This window comes from Myotis lucifugus, unplaced genomic scaffold (assembly GCF_000147115.1).
Source record: "Myotis lucifugus unplaced genomic scaffold, Myoluc2.0 scaffold_5, whole genome shotgun sequence".
In the NCBI taxonomy this organism is placed as follows: domain Eukaryota; kingdom Metazoa; phylum Chordata; class Mammalia; order Chiroptera; family Vespertilionidae; genus Myotis; species Myotis lucifugus.
This window is the reverse complement of record NW_005871053.1, coordinates 913,483-927,003: the sequence shown is the minus strand read 5'-3', so window position 1 is coordinate 927,003 and position 13,521 is coordinate 913,483. Positions and strand designations below refer to the sequence as shown.

The window sequence follows — 13,521 nt, the reverse complement described above, 5'->3', positions numbered from 1 at the left end:
TCGGGGAGGACGCCGTGGGGTAGATCCTCGCACTCCCGCTCTAAGCTGCCCCTCACTCTAACTCTCCCCCAATCCGAGGCGGAGCCCTCGCGCTCCGGGGGCGGGGGTCCGCAGTGGGCGGGGCGCTCGGGGGGCGGGAGGGCCGCGGGCGCAGGGCCGTGAGGGGGAGGGGAGGGAGGGAGGGAATGCCAAGTCATGGGGCCTGCAGGGCGCGGGCGCGACGTCACCCCAGCGCGGACCCGATGCGCGCCCACGTGCCCTGGAAGAGGGACATTTCCCTAGAGACCGCAAACCCCTCCCCAAGCGGCTGCCCCGCCCCCAGGGGGCGCTGGCATTGTGGGATGAAAGGCCTGTTGGGGCTGGCGGGCGGCTTCGGAGAGGTGGGGGTGCAGTCGCCCCATCCTAGCCCTGGGGACTCAGGCACCCGTTCCTGCACAAGTCACATCGGCCCTGCTCTCTGCCCTGCTCTCAGCTGGCGAAGGGGCTCTGCCAGCCCACCTTGCCCATCCGCCTCCCGGTCTGAGAAGGTAGCTTCGAGTTTGAAGGGAAACGGTGGGGTCCAGTGTGGGGGTTGGGGCTGTACCTGCGGCGGCCATTTTGCAGGTGTGGCTGTGGGATGAGGGTAGTCAGGTCTGGAGCAGGGGCGGCGCCTGCAGTAGGGTGGAGAGCTTGCAGTGCAGGGTGGGCATCTGAAGGTGGGCAGAATGTCCTCTGTGGGGTGTGGTCCACAGGGCAGTGAGGCTGGGATCAGGTGTGGAGTCAGGGCCCCCTAACCCCAAGGCTGTCAGTGAGGGCCCCTGTAGGGACAGGCCTGCCTGCTGCAGGCCCCCGTGCCCGGCCCCCCTCCCCCCAGTGCCCCACAGTCCGTCCCTTGGGGCCTCCTGCTTCACCAGCCACAGCCAGGTGGACACAGGTTCTGCTCCAAACCCAGAGCTGGTGAAGCTGGGGTTCATACCCAGACCCACTGGGTGAGGGGTTCCAGACACCCAGCCTTGCCCCTTCCTGTCCTCCCTGGTGTCACCGCTGCTGACCCAGGGCTGACCGTGTCCTCTGGAAGCAGAGCAGGGAAATCTTCCCATGGGTGGAGGTGGAGGTGGAGGTGGGAGCCTGGGGGGGATGGGGAGAGCCTTCCTAGGCCACTCAGCTTGCTTGGGCCAGCCAAGGAAGCGAGCTGGGTGTGGCAGGGCAGGGAATGTTTTGAAGGGGTCCTGGTACCACAGGATGGGGACATGGGGGGCTGTGGAGAGGCTAGCAGCACTAGAACCATGCCCTGGCCTTTAGGGTTGACTGACCAGGGCACATGTCCAGATGACCCTGCACTTCTAAGAGCCAGGAGGGCCTGCGGTGGAGAGTGGCTGGTCAGGGGTCACTTAGTAGCTAATGACCCTCAGGATGACCCCCAGGTTGTCCTCCTGCCCAGCCCATTTAGTGTTCTTAGGCCCAGGACAGGGCTCACCACCCCAGGGAACCCAGTGTGTCATCTCCATGGTCCCTCTCATGCCCAGGAGCATCTCAGAGCTCTTTTGGGGCTGGACCGTACCCTGCTCCAAACCTGTCGGCTTTGGGGTGTCCAAGGGCACAGCCAGGCTGGTGAGCCAGTGACGTCCTCAGTCTGTTTGTTCCCTTAGCTGACTGCCTCTGCCCACCTGGTTTCCCCCCTCCCCCCACAGGCATGCCCAGGGCTGGGGTAGAGGGCCTGGCAAGGCCTGTGCCCCACTGCCCCACCTGAACCAACAGGTTTGCTGTTTGATTGCTGACAATGACCAGGTCGTGTTTAACTCCTGATCCTGGCTGCCTGCTGGGCTGAGAGGTAGTGGATGACCCCAGGCAACCCCATAGCCCCCAGCCCAGTGCCATCAGGACCAATGAGGTAGTCATTGTATTAGGGTCTTTGGAAGGGTGGAGGGCACAGTCAAGGTCAGCTGTCAGCTGAGGCTGACCCCTCCTTGTTCCTCTCAGCCCCTCCTGGTGCCTCAGTGCCCCCACCCACAACACCACCTCACACCTGCTTTCTCCCAAGTTACCCTGGCTTAGCCTTCGAAGCTGAAGCTGAACCCCTTGCGGCCTGAGTACCAGAGTACCACCCTGATCCAGATACTCTGCCTGGGTGGCTGGGCTCCCCCCTCTCTAAAGGCTCCTCACCCTGGATTTAATCCTCTAATCCCCCAGCTCCCTGGAGTGGGGAAGCACACCCCCCATCCCCTGTCCCTCTGCTCAGATTTTAGCCCCTAGAGGGGCATCTAAGGAGAGCAAGTCTGGACCCCACCTGTCCAGGTTCCCTGTTCTTACTCCTTACCCTTCCCCCCATGGCCCTTGGGCTGGAGCAGCCACCCCGTACACACACACATACATGCACACTCACCTCACTACTACACACTGACACCCACACAGGTTCACACACTCATTCCCACACACAGAGTTTGCAGCCAGCTATGTCCATGTGAGGTTCTTAGAGCCCCTCAAAGGCTGCCACCACCTTGAAGCCCTCTGTGAGCACCTCAGGGTGTCAGCCTATCCCCTCTGTAGGAAAGGCATGGACATTTATTGGGTGCAGATTCTAGTGTACACGTCGTGTGAGTCCCTTGTTGTTGCCCCTGAGACTCCACGAGGCAGGTGGTGTCCCAGACTTGGAGACTGAGGATCCTGAGATGGGTGTGCCTTGCCAGGGGGACCTGGGACTCTCCCCAGCTCCCTGTGACTTCCAGAGCTTTCTGTCCCCCTCTCCCTCCCCCTCCCACCCGCCCTAGCGCGCCCAGCACAGTCTCCGGAACAGCAGGCACTCAGTAAGTGCTGTTTCCAGATTGAGCCGGTAGCTTTTTAACCCAAGTGGTCCATTTCCTGAGGGCCCAGGGCAAGCAGCTGCCACTCTGTTAGGGGCGGGTCCTCTTTGTGTCTCCTACTCAGGGCCTGCTGGTTCCTGAGGCAGCTGCCTCCCTTCCTCTGGGTCTCCTGAAATGCAGCTCTTGGTTTCCAGTGGAATGGCTCCAACTGCTCTTGCAGGCCCCGCTCCATGCAGACCCCCTTCCTTGAGCCAGCCTCTGGCTTTCCTCAGAGGGAGGCCGTGATGCCCAGGAGTGGCCTAGAGGGGTGTCAGGAGTCCTGGGTCCCACTCCTGGCTCTCAGTTTCTTTCTCCATCTGTCATCATCTCAGGGTGGCAAGGGGCAGGGCTGGACTGTTCATGCCCAAGGCCATGGGGCAGTGGGCCCAGGCTTCTGTAGAGCTACCATGGGGCTGAGGCAAGGGCTCACTCAGCTGCCTACTGTCATTCTCCACCTGCTTCTGGGGCCAGGGCCACACCACGGCTGTGGTCCCTGGTGCCTGGGAGGCGGCAGTTGCAGAGGGCAGCAGGCCAGGCCCAGACCAGAGGAGAAATCTTAGCGCCGTATCTATCCCCTTTGCTCCAGCTTCACAGTCAGGCAGGACATTCTTGGTGGTGTCTTTTCCTAGATGTGAGCTGTCTTTTTCTTATATTGTGTGCATTCCTTCTGTCCTCACCTTTCCCCAGCTCCCAGTCACACTCTTCCTGGTGCCCACAACCCTGGAAGCCATCTCCATCCTTGAGTTGGAGTCTGTGTCTCAGCCCCCAGCACTGCTTCTTTCTTGGTTTCCTGTCCTGTTTTGCTGGAGCACATCCTTGTGTGACGCCAGCCTAGAGGTTCATCAATACCAGTGCTCTCAGAATTCCATTTTCTGCCCCTGGGCTCTCGGTCGGTAGAATTATTTGTGAATCTGATACCTTGTGGGCTGTAGCTCACTGGATGGCTTGTCTGCATCTGTCTGAACCATGATTTTGAGATTCTAAGGATCCACAAATGACTCCATGTCCTTCACTTTCACACCTGGACAGCCACTGTGTGACCAGACCACGGGGGATGTCCAGTCTCTGGTGGTGGGCGGGGGGGGGGGGGCTTTAACATATGAATTTGTGGGGACACAGACATTCAGTCCATAACACCAGTTGTCTCAGCATCACTGGATTAATAGTTCTTCCTCGTCCTGCTGCCCTGTAAAGTCACATTTGTCAGGTAGCAGAAGGGCTGTGTCTATGTGGGCGTTTCTGATGTCCCTTCTGTGACTTTGGTGATTCCCCGCCTTGTCCCAACCACCTATCTTAATTACTATAGCTTTATATTAAGACGACATCAGTAGGGCATGTTGCCTTCTATCCTCTTGTATTTCTTTAAACTTGTTATTGGTGTTCTTAGCATCTTACTCTTCCATATACATTTTTAGAGGCAAATTGTCAAGTTTCATAAATAATGTGATGGAAATTTCATTTGAAATTAGGTTGAAATTTTGGATTCATTTGGGTGAAAAATAAGATATTGAAATATTTTTTCCTCCATGAACAGGTTATAATTCTTTATTTAGATTTTATATAATGTTTTTTGTAAAGTTTAAAATTTTCATAAAAGTTATATGCATCTTTTGTGACATTTATTCCTATAAAGGTACTTTATACGTTTGGTTATTTTTTAAATGGTACTTAATTTTTTTTAACTCTTTGTCTCTAGTGTATACCAACATGGTTGGTTTCTAGCAACTTTGTTGAACCTTCCCACTAATGAAAATATTTGTTTGTGGATGCTCTTGATTTCTGTGCAGATAAGTAAATAGTCTGCAAATAATAACAATTTGGCTTCTTCCTTTCCAACCCATATTTTGTCATTGTTATTTCTTTTTCTTGCCTTATCACTCTGGCTAGTACCACTGCTACAATGTTAAATAGAAGTGGTGACAGCAGACATTTTAAACTTGAATTTAAAGGAAATGTTCCTAACATTTCACCATTAAGTGTGATATTTGGGTATGTTTTTTAGTAAATGCCTCTTACAGGATGAAAGAAGTTTTATTTTATTCTCATGTTGCTCAGAGTTTTATCATAAATGAGTTGGGAAAATTGAGTGCTTCTTCAGTACCTATTGGGAACCTCATTTGAATTTTTCCCCTTAATGTGATATGTGGTGAATTACATTAAATAGCTATGCTAGCACTCAGCCATATGTTATGTTACCATAGTGATACTCTTGGAATAAGTCTGCTGCATTATCCTTTTCTTTTTCTACCTGACTTTCCTGCTAATATTTTGGACTTTTTTTTATCTGTGTATCTATGTTCATCAGTGAAATTGGTCACTTCTCAACTTTTCTTTGTCTAATTTGCTACCAAGGTCATATTAGCTTCAGTGAATGAGTTGGGGATATAATCTTTTTCCCTCTGTCTCCTTCTTTTTCTTGTTCTCTTAAAGAGTTTGCGTATGATTACCTGTTTGTTTGTTTTTTAATGTATGATAGAACTTTCCTATAAAAAATGTCTGAGTCTGCTGTTTTACTTGATGGATATATTTTTAAACTGTTGAATCAATTTCTTTAATGGTTGTAGGAAAATGCAGGTTCCTACTGACTCATTTTTTCTCTTAGTCTCTTTGTTATAGGTCACCTGATTCTAGATATTTCTATATTATGGAACAGCGGTTCTCAACCTATGGGTCTCGACCCCTTTGGCGGTCAAACGACCCTTTCACAGGGGTCGCCTAAGACCATCCTGTATATCAGATATTTACATTACGATTCATAACAGTAGCAACATTACAGTTATGAAGTAGCAACGAAAATAATTTTATGGTTGGGGTCACAACATGAGGAACTGTATTTAAAGGGCCAGAAGGTTGAAAACCACTGTTATGGAACATCTGAATTATGCTTTCTTCCTATAAAATATGTTGGCTTTGTTTTGTCAAGCAGATAAATTGCTTGGGGACTAATCTGATACTTTCAAACCTGATTTTAAGCTTTGCTAGGGTTACTCTAGAGTAGACGTCACTCCAGGGGTGGTTAACCCCAAAGGATGAGTTCTTTGGGTTGTCGACTGAATGTCTGGGGTGGAGGGATCAAGAAAACTCTCTATTCTGGCTGGTAGAAGCTCAGTGTCTTACACTGTGTGTGAGCTCTGGGGTTATGTATTCTTCTTTGCCTGGACCACATGGGCACGGACTAGTACTCTACAGACCCATGTGCCCATTTCTGGAGCTCCAGTACTGAGCAACTCTTTCCACAACTCCAGCTGCCTCGACCTGCCCTGGGCTGAGCCGGCACGGCCATGGGTGAACCTGAGAGGGGGCGGTGAAGGATTTAGAAAAGACAGAGAAGAGAAGAAAGCTGGGGCTGGGTGGGACATTGCTTCTCTGATGGAGAGACAGCGTTACGGCCTGCAAGCTGAGTCTTTATTTTATAGCCACATTCCACGAAGCAAAGTAAGGGCGTGGTTACAACGTTCTTGGGTTTCGAATCTACTCAATTACATACACATGATCAAGCTTTGTTTCCTTGCTGCATCTCCCGCAGCCCGTATCACTCAGCCAGGTGGGACCACAGGTTCGGACCATCAGGTCAAGCTTACAACTATAGCCTTTGGCTATAACTGTGCTGGGACTTGCACATGGCTTTGCCATGAGAGGATCGTGCCCTCTCATTAGTCCCAGGCTTGAACCTGTCCAAACGCTGTAGCCGCTCTCCACACTGCCCGAACTCTGACCTCCATCTCCCCAACTCGTAAAGCCACCGCGAGGTTTGAGGGGTTGTAGGGCTCACTTCATATGGTTCCCTTCTCTCAGTGATCACAGTTCTAATCTGCCTGTTGTACAGTGTCTGGAAACTGTTGTTTTTGTATGTTTGTCCAGTTTGCTAATTGTTTGCAGTGGCTGCCAGAGGTGTGGCCAGTCGTATTCTTATTATCATCTACCACTAAGCTTACTTATAGCTCCAGAATGATTTCTCCTGTTGTGTATTAGATGTTTATTTTAAATTTCTAAAATTTGGGTTTTTACTGATTTTTTATTGATTTTTAATTGAATTGTGTTCAAGTACATGATACATTTGATCCAGTCATTGAAACTTAGTAGGAGGTGCTTTATGGCTTACTACATGGTAAAATATTGTAAATGGTCCGTACATGTTAGAAAAGAATGTTTCTCTAATTTTTGAGGACAAGAGAGCACATACTGGTTCATGATTATTATGTTGTTCAAATCTTCCACACCCTTAGCTGTATGGCTGATCTGTCAGTTACTGAGAGTGTGTTTAAGTTCCTGCTGTGTTAAATTAGTGAATTCTTTCATGTGGCATGAGTCTTAACCTTAGTTTTATGTTCTCATCATTTTGTCTCTATGGGACCAGAATTCTAGGTAATTTTTTCTGACATATATTCCAGTTCATTAATTCTCTGTTCAGTTCCATTTAATTTACTGATTAACATGTCTGCTAAGTTTTAAAATTAAATGATTACATTTTTATTTCTAAAGGTTATGCATGGTTACCCCCTCCCCCATATTTAACCCCGTTATTTCCCATTCCTGCTCATTTCTGTGAACATTTCAAGCATACTCATTTTATCACCAATTCCAGTATCTGGAGTCCTTGAGGATCTCATTCTGACTTTCTTTTCTTTTCCTTCTTTCCCCCTTGGCTCTTGCTGGTGGTGCACTGCTCCTTTGGTGTTTGGTAACATTTGATTGTGAGCTCACATTGGACTGATCTTCATCTGTGGGAGTATTGGGGACCTGAGGGGGAGGAAGCTACTTCCAGTATTTCCAAGGAGGATTTGTATTTGCTTTGCAAGGTGCTTTGGGTGCAAACACCTGAGACCATTGTCAAAATGAAACCCGAACTCGCACAACAACAGGTTGGTGGCCTCAAATTCTCAAAGAACACTGGCTTTTCCTCCACCTGGAGCTGAGTCATTGAGATGCATTCTCCTGTGTCCCTTTGATGGAAGGTGGCGTTCCCCCGACCTCCCATTGTAGCTTTGGAGGATGCAACTTTCTGTGGTGATTTGGTTCCAAACCCAACTTGCATGTGTTTCCCCCATTCCCCACCCAGCAGGTGAAACTCAATTGTCTGCATTTCTGGTGTCAGCAAATTCCTGCACTTCCTTCCAGATGGGCTTGCAGCTTTAATTTCGGCTCCTCCTTCCTTTTTTCCCTTTTCCTCAGAAGTTTCCTTATTTTATTCTTATGTGCATTATCCACCCCGCGTTTCCAGGTGATTTCTCATGGCGTAGGGTGTCTCGTCCATCGTTTGCCAGAAGTGGAAGTCTCTCATTCAGCTGTTTCCCCTCAGTTGAGAGATATTAATTATAATGAGCAAACTGATTTTTGTCTTCACATTTACCAGTGTGTGTCCACCAAAACAAGGTCTTTTAATTCATTTACTTATCTGAACCATTTGGTAATTACTTTAAAAATAATTCTTCTTAGGTTAAATATGAAGGCGCAAGAGGACTTGTCCAAAGTTAGATTCCTGAGGCTTCTCCCCCACTGCTCCTTCTCCACCTCTTTTCCTCTTTCTCATCCTCCTTTCTGTCAATCTCATCCGTTCCTGTGACTTAAGGAGTCAGTGCTGCCGTAACCGGTTTGGCTCAGTGGATAGAGTGTCAGCCTGTGGACTGAAGGGTCCCAGGTTCGATTCCGGTCAAGGGCATGTACCTTGGTTGCGGGCACATCCCCAGTGGGGAGTGTGCAGGAGGCAGCTGATCGATGTTTCTCTCTCATTGCTGTTTCTAACTCTCTATCCTTCTTCCTTCCTCTCTGTAAAAAAAATCAATAAAATATATTTTAAAAAAAGAGTCAGTGCTCACAGGGACTGATCCATTTTTTCACCCCCCTTCAAATGCACGCACCCAATGCCCTCCTGAACATCTCCAGCTCCCCAGTGCTGCTGACACCTGGGTAAGGGGTGAACCAGATGATAGCACTGGCCTGGCAGTTTGGGCTGCTGGGTCACACCCACCTGGTCCTTCTCAAGGTGAACCTTCCAGTCCTGAGGCTCCCTGAGGGAAGCTGGGGTCTGGATGGACCTGTGAATAATGTGATGGAGACCTCCCCTCCCCTCACCATGCTTTTAAAGTGTCTATTTCTGGCTTTAGCTGCATTTCACTGTGTTGACATGTTGGATCTTCATTATTCAGTTCTATATTTTCTAATATCCTGTGAGGTTTTTTTTCTTTGACCCAAGGGTTATTTAGAATTGTATTGCTTAATGGTCAAACAATTGAGGGATTTTGTGGGTTTTGTTTATTTGTTTTGTATTGATGTATAGCTTAATTCTACTATGGTCAGAGAACATATGTCTTAAGATTTTAATTTTAAATGGAAATTTGTTAGAGTTTGCTTTATGACCAGCCTATGGCTAATTTTAGTAAATGTTCTATGTACACTTTAAAGGAATGTGTATGATATGTATTTTTCCTTCTCAGTACCTGATAGAACAAGTAAACCAAAATTTTTTATTTTTTAATCCCTCTGTGTCTTTTTATTTAAAGGTATCTCATGTCAACAGAATATAATTTTTAAAAAATCTGTCCTGACAATTGTATTGTTTTACTAGGAGTATTTAGTCCATACTAATTGGGTTGGGCTTTTAACTACACTCTTAAATATCAGTTTTCATTTGAGCTAACTTTCCTTTGCTCTGCTTTTCCTCCTTAATTGCCTTCTATTGGGTTAATAAAAATATTTGAAATTTATTTGTCTTGCTAATAACTTGTTAGTTATACATTATTTTTTGTTTTAGTTTTTTAAAATAATTAATCTAGCAATTGAAACAGGTATCCTTGACAATCTAATAGAAAGTATCACTTTTCTACTTTCTCGATAATGTCGAGACCTTAGAACCTCATCTTTGGCTTCCTTCATTTCTGTTGAGAAATCCATTGTCAATCTGACTTTGTTTCTTTTTCCATAAAAGGCCCACGAAATCATTTGGTCTGGCCCTGCCAAGGCATTAGAGGTGAGTTAATTAAATGTTTGACCAAATATAGCAGGCTAATTTTTAAGCTGATAATTTTGTATGGCCTTTAAATGATGTTATAAGTCTCCAAACGGCCCTTGGCAGAAAAAAAGGTCCCCCACCCCTGCTTTAAAGGTTGTATGTCTTTTTTTCTCTGTCTGCTTTTAAGATAATTCTCTTCATCTTTGGTATCAGCAGTCTTATTATGATCTGGCTTGTAGTTTTCTTTGTATTTATCTTCCTTTGTGTTTGCACAGCTTCTTGAAGATGGATTGAGAGGCTTCAGCAGTTTTAGGCAATAAATGGCCATTATCTTTCTAAGTATTGCTTCCCCCCATTCCATCCCTTCTCTTCTTATGATCCAATTACATGCATATTGGACCATTTCACGGTGTCCTAGATTTCTCTGACTCTCATTTCTATGTTTTTCATTCTTTTTTCTGTGTTCTTTAACTTTCTAATGACCTGTCATCCAGTTCATAAACACAGTCTTTCTCTGGGTCTAATCTCTTTCTTTCTCTGGGTCTAATCTCTTGAGTTCTTTTTTGTAAAAAACAATATATATATATATATATATATATATTTTTTAAAGGTTTTTTAAAAATTGATATTGAGAGAGAGAGAGAGAGAGAGAGAGAGAGGGAGAGAGAGAGAGAGAGGAAGGGAGATGGAGAGAGAAAAGCATCGATATGAGAGCGGAACATCCATAGGTGGCCTCCTGTATGCCCCCTACCAGGGATCAAGCTTGCAACCCGGGCATGTGCTCTGACCGGGAATTGAACCAGCAACCTTTCAGTGTATGGGACAACACCCATCCAACCGGACATGACATCTCTTTAGTTCTTAATTTTAGTTATTGTGTTTTCAGTTTTAGAATTTGTATTTGATTCTTTTATATATATATATATAGTTTCAAATCCTCTTGCTAATAAATTCTCTATTTTCCCATGTATTTTCTTCATCATTTTTTCTCTCTCGTTTTGAACATGTAAATCATGGTTATTTTAAAGTCCTCGGATAGCTCCTGGGTCTGGATCATGTGTAGGTATGTTTCTTTTTTCTCTTTGTGTTTTTCTTTCCTCCCCTCACCCCCAATTTGTTTTGAATCATATAGTCCCGTCACTTTTCATGCCTCGTAACTTTTGCTGTAAGGTCAGACATTACCCATTAAAACATTGCAGAGGTTCCAGGTGGTGCACCTCTTCTCTTCCAGGAAAACAGAGTGGAGGGTCGTCTCTAAATCAGGCAGAGACGCCTGAGTCGGGGCGCCTCTGCAGTTTGGACACGGCTTACCTTACCTATGGTTCTGCCCTGTGCCTCCCGGGGCTTTCAGATCTGGCCTGGTGTGATCACCAGGGCCCCTCCTCCGCTGGATCCTGATCTCTGATCTCTTCTCCTTAGCACCTGAGACCATGGGAGACAACTCTTGATTTTCAGAGGTTTTCTGCTTGAGTATTTAAACTTCTACCCCTCATACCTTCTGAGCTTGGCACGTGTCTTAAGGGGAGAACTGGACATTTGTTTGGCGTCATTCTCTACTTCTTTCTCCTGGGATCTTGGCCTCTCAAGTTTGTTTCTCTTGACCAAAGGCCCTGCAGGTTCGTCCGTCCCTCAGCAACGGCTCTCTGCCTGGGAAGACTGCAGATTCCCAGCCTCTGGCCTGGTGACCAGAATGCAAATATGCTCCCAGGGAAAGTGCTGCGGAATGTCAAGTCATCTCCTGCCCTGGCAATCCCCCGTCTCCGGAATCTTGGCCTGCTAGTCTGCATGGCTTCAGTAGCTCATTGATTCCTCAAAACAGATTTAAAATTTTTATTCAGCTTCTTTAGTTGCTCTTGATCCTGGGGTCCCCCAGAGGGCTTGGCCAGAGGTCCCCACCCTGTCCTCACAGAGAGGAGGCTGGGACACCGCTGGAAGGGGTCTCTGGGCCAGATTCTCCTGAGGGTGCTGATGACAGGTAGGGAGGCTGAGGCAGAAGATTCCCTTTCAGGCTCAGCCTGGGCAGCGGGAGCTCAGGCAGTGTATCGCCTGGTCTGCCGCAGTGGCAGCTTTGGTGAAAGGATTTCTGTACCGTTGTGATTCCCATGAATCGCCTTCCCCACCAGGTGGGGTTTGAAGCTCTGCACTGGTCCCAGCATCATGGGCCATCCCTCATGCCTGTGACTGCGCTGTTGCCCACAGTGACAGTCCCCTGTGCCCTGTCCTGGAGCCAGGGTGGCACTGTGCCTTCCGTCCCCGCACCTCCCCAGAGCCCCCCAGGTGTTTCCCCTCTCTACTCCTGCCCTGATCTGGGCACATGGGGACTTGACCACAGTCTGCTGTACTGGATGAAGCTCACTCTTCCCTCGCTGGAATTCAAGGCCTACTGGAGCCAAGGGCCCTGTGACGGCTGGTGCAGGACAAGGGCTGCCACCAACAGGAGCGCCTGCCCACCTCAGCCTGCCCCTCTGCCCAGGGTTCTCTCTGGGTGCCTCAGTCGGGCACTGTCCTACCTGTCAGCCAGGTAGTGGGTGCCCAAGGGCCATGCCCCTGCAGGGGGAAGGATGGGGTATCATGTGGGACACCCTCACCAAGCCCAGACCTTGCTGCTCCCTGAGTCCCATCTCCGTAGCCTGGGACACTTCCACAGGGAAGACCTGGTCCCGCCTCCCCTCCTGTCTGGTCCGAGTCTTGCTGCGGGCACTGCTTTGTCCACTCACTTCTGGCCTGTGGGCTTTTAGCGCCCAGGTACAGTCCTCTCGAACTGCACAGACCCGGCGCAGAGCCCACCACAGGCCTGTGTCCTTAAGGGGAGTTGCTTCCTCAGTGTGAGTGAAGGTGACCTTCAGGTGGATGTAAAGGTCACCTTCACACTCACTGGGATTGTCACAGAGCAGGCCCTGTGGAGTCTTGGCTGCACTGCAGCAGCTCACTCCCCAGCATCCTTCACTGATTCATGGGTGTGGTAACTTTTCTTGCTGAGGATATTAATTATAAGGTATTTAAAAATATTTTCTTCTCTTCCCTGTATTGTCTCTTTCTGCTGTGTGCCTTTTTTGTTTGTTCTAGTCTCTGCATTTCTTGCTAGAGGGTGTGGTCCCATTCAGTTTCCCCAGCTAAACACCCTGCACTCTCCCACGGCAGCCAGCACGCTGGGCGCGCAGCAGCAACAGGAGTAGCTGGGGTGCCACTGCTGGACATTTTGGGTGCAGTTCACACCTCTTTTTTGTATGTGCTTCACACCCACCCTCATCTGGTGCTCAGACCCCTGTGTTTAGGCTGGACAGAGCCTCTGGCGTCTGCCTGGTGGGGGAAGTGCTGGTGGGGCGCAGGGTTTTCGATATTCACAGGGTGGGGGTCTGAGGGTCTTCATTAGTCTGCTAGGGCTGCTGTAACAAAGTACCACCGATGGTGTATCTTAGACAACAAAAATTCGTTGTCTCACAGTCTGGAGGCTGGAAGTTCAAGATCAAGGTATCGGCAGGACTGGTTCCTCCTGCGGCTGGAGGGAGAATGGGCCCCAGGGCTCCCCAGCTCCTGGTGGCTACTGCCAATCTTTGGTGCTTCTGGGCTTGTGGATGCATTACCATCTCTGCCTCCTTCTTCACCGGACATCCTCCCTGCAAGTGTCTGTGTCCAAATGTTCCTTATTATGAGGACACCAGTCATATTGTGTTAGGGGCCCACCCGACTCCCGTGGGACCTCATTTTAACCAGTTACATCGGCAAGGACCCTAATTCCAAATAAGGCCACGT

The 13,521-nt window shown here is 48.5% G+C and overlaps 1 protein-coding gene across 1 annotated transcript in view; it reads left to right on the top strand.

Annotated features, from left to right (window-relative positions):
* The window catches only part of KIF1A (kinesin family member 1A), a 100,400-nt gene that overhangs the window by 32,535 nt on the left and 54,344 nt on the right, over window positions 1–13,521 (top strand).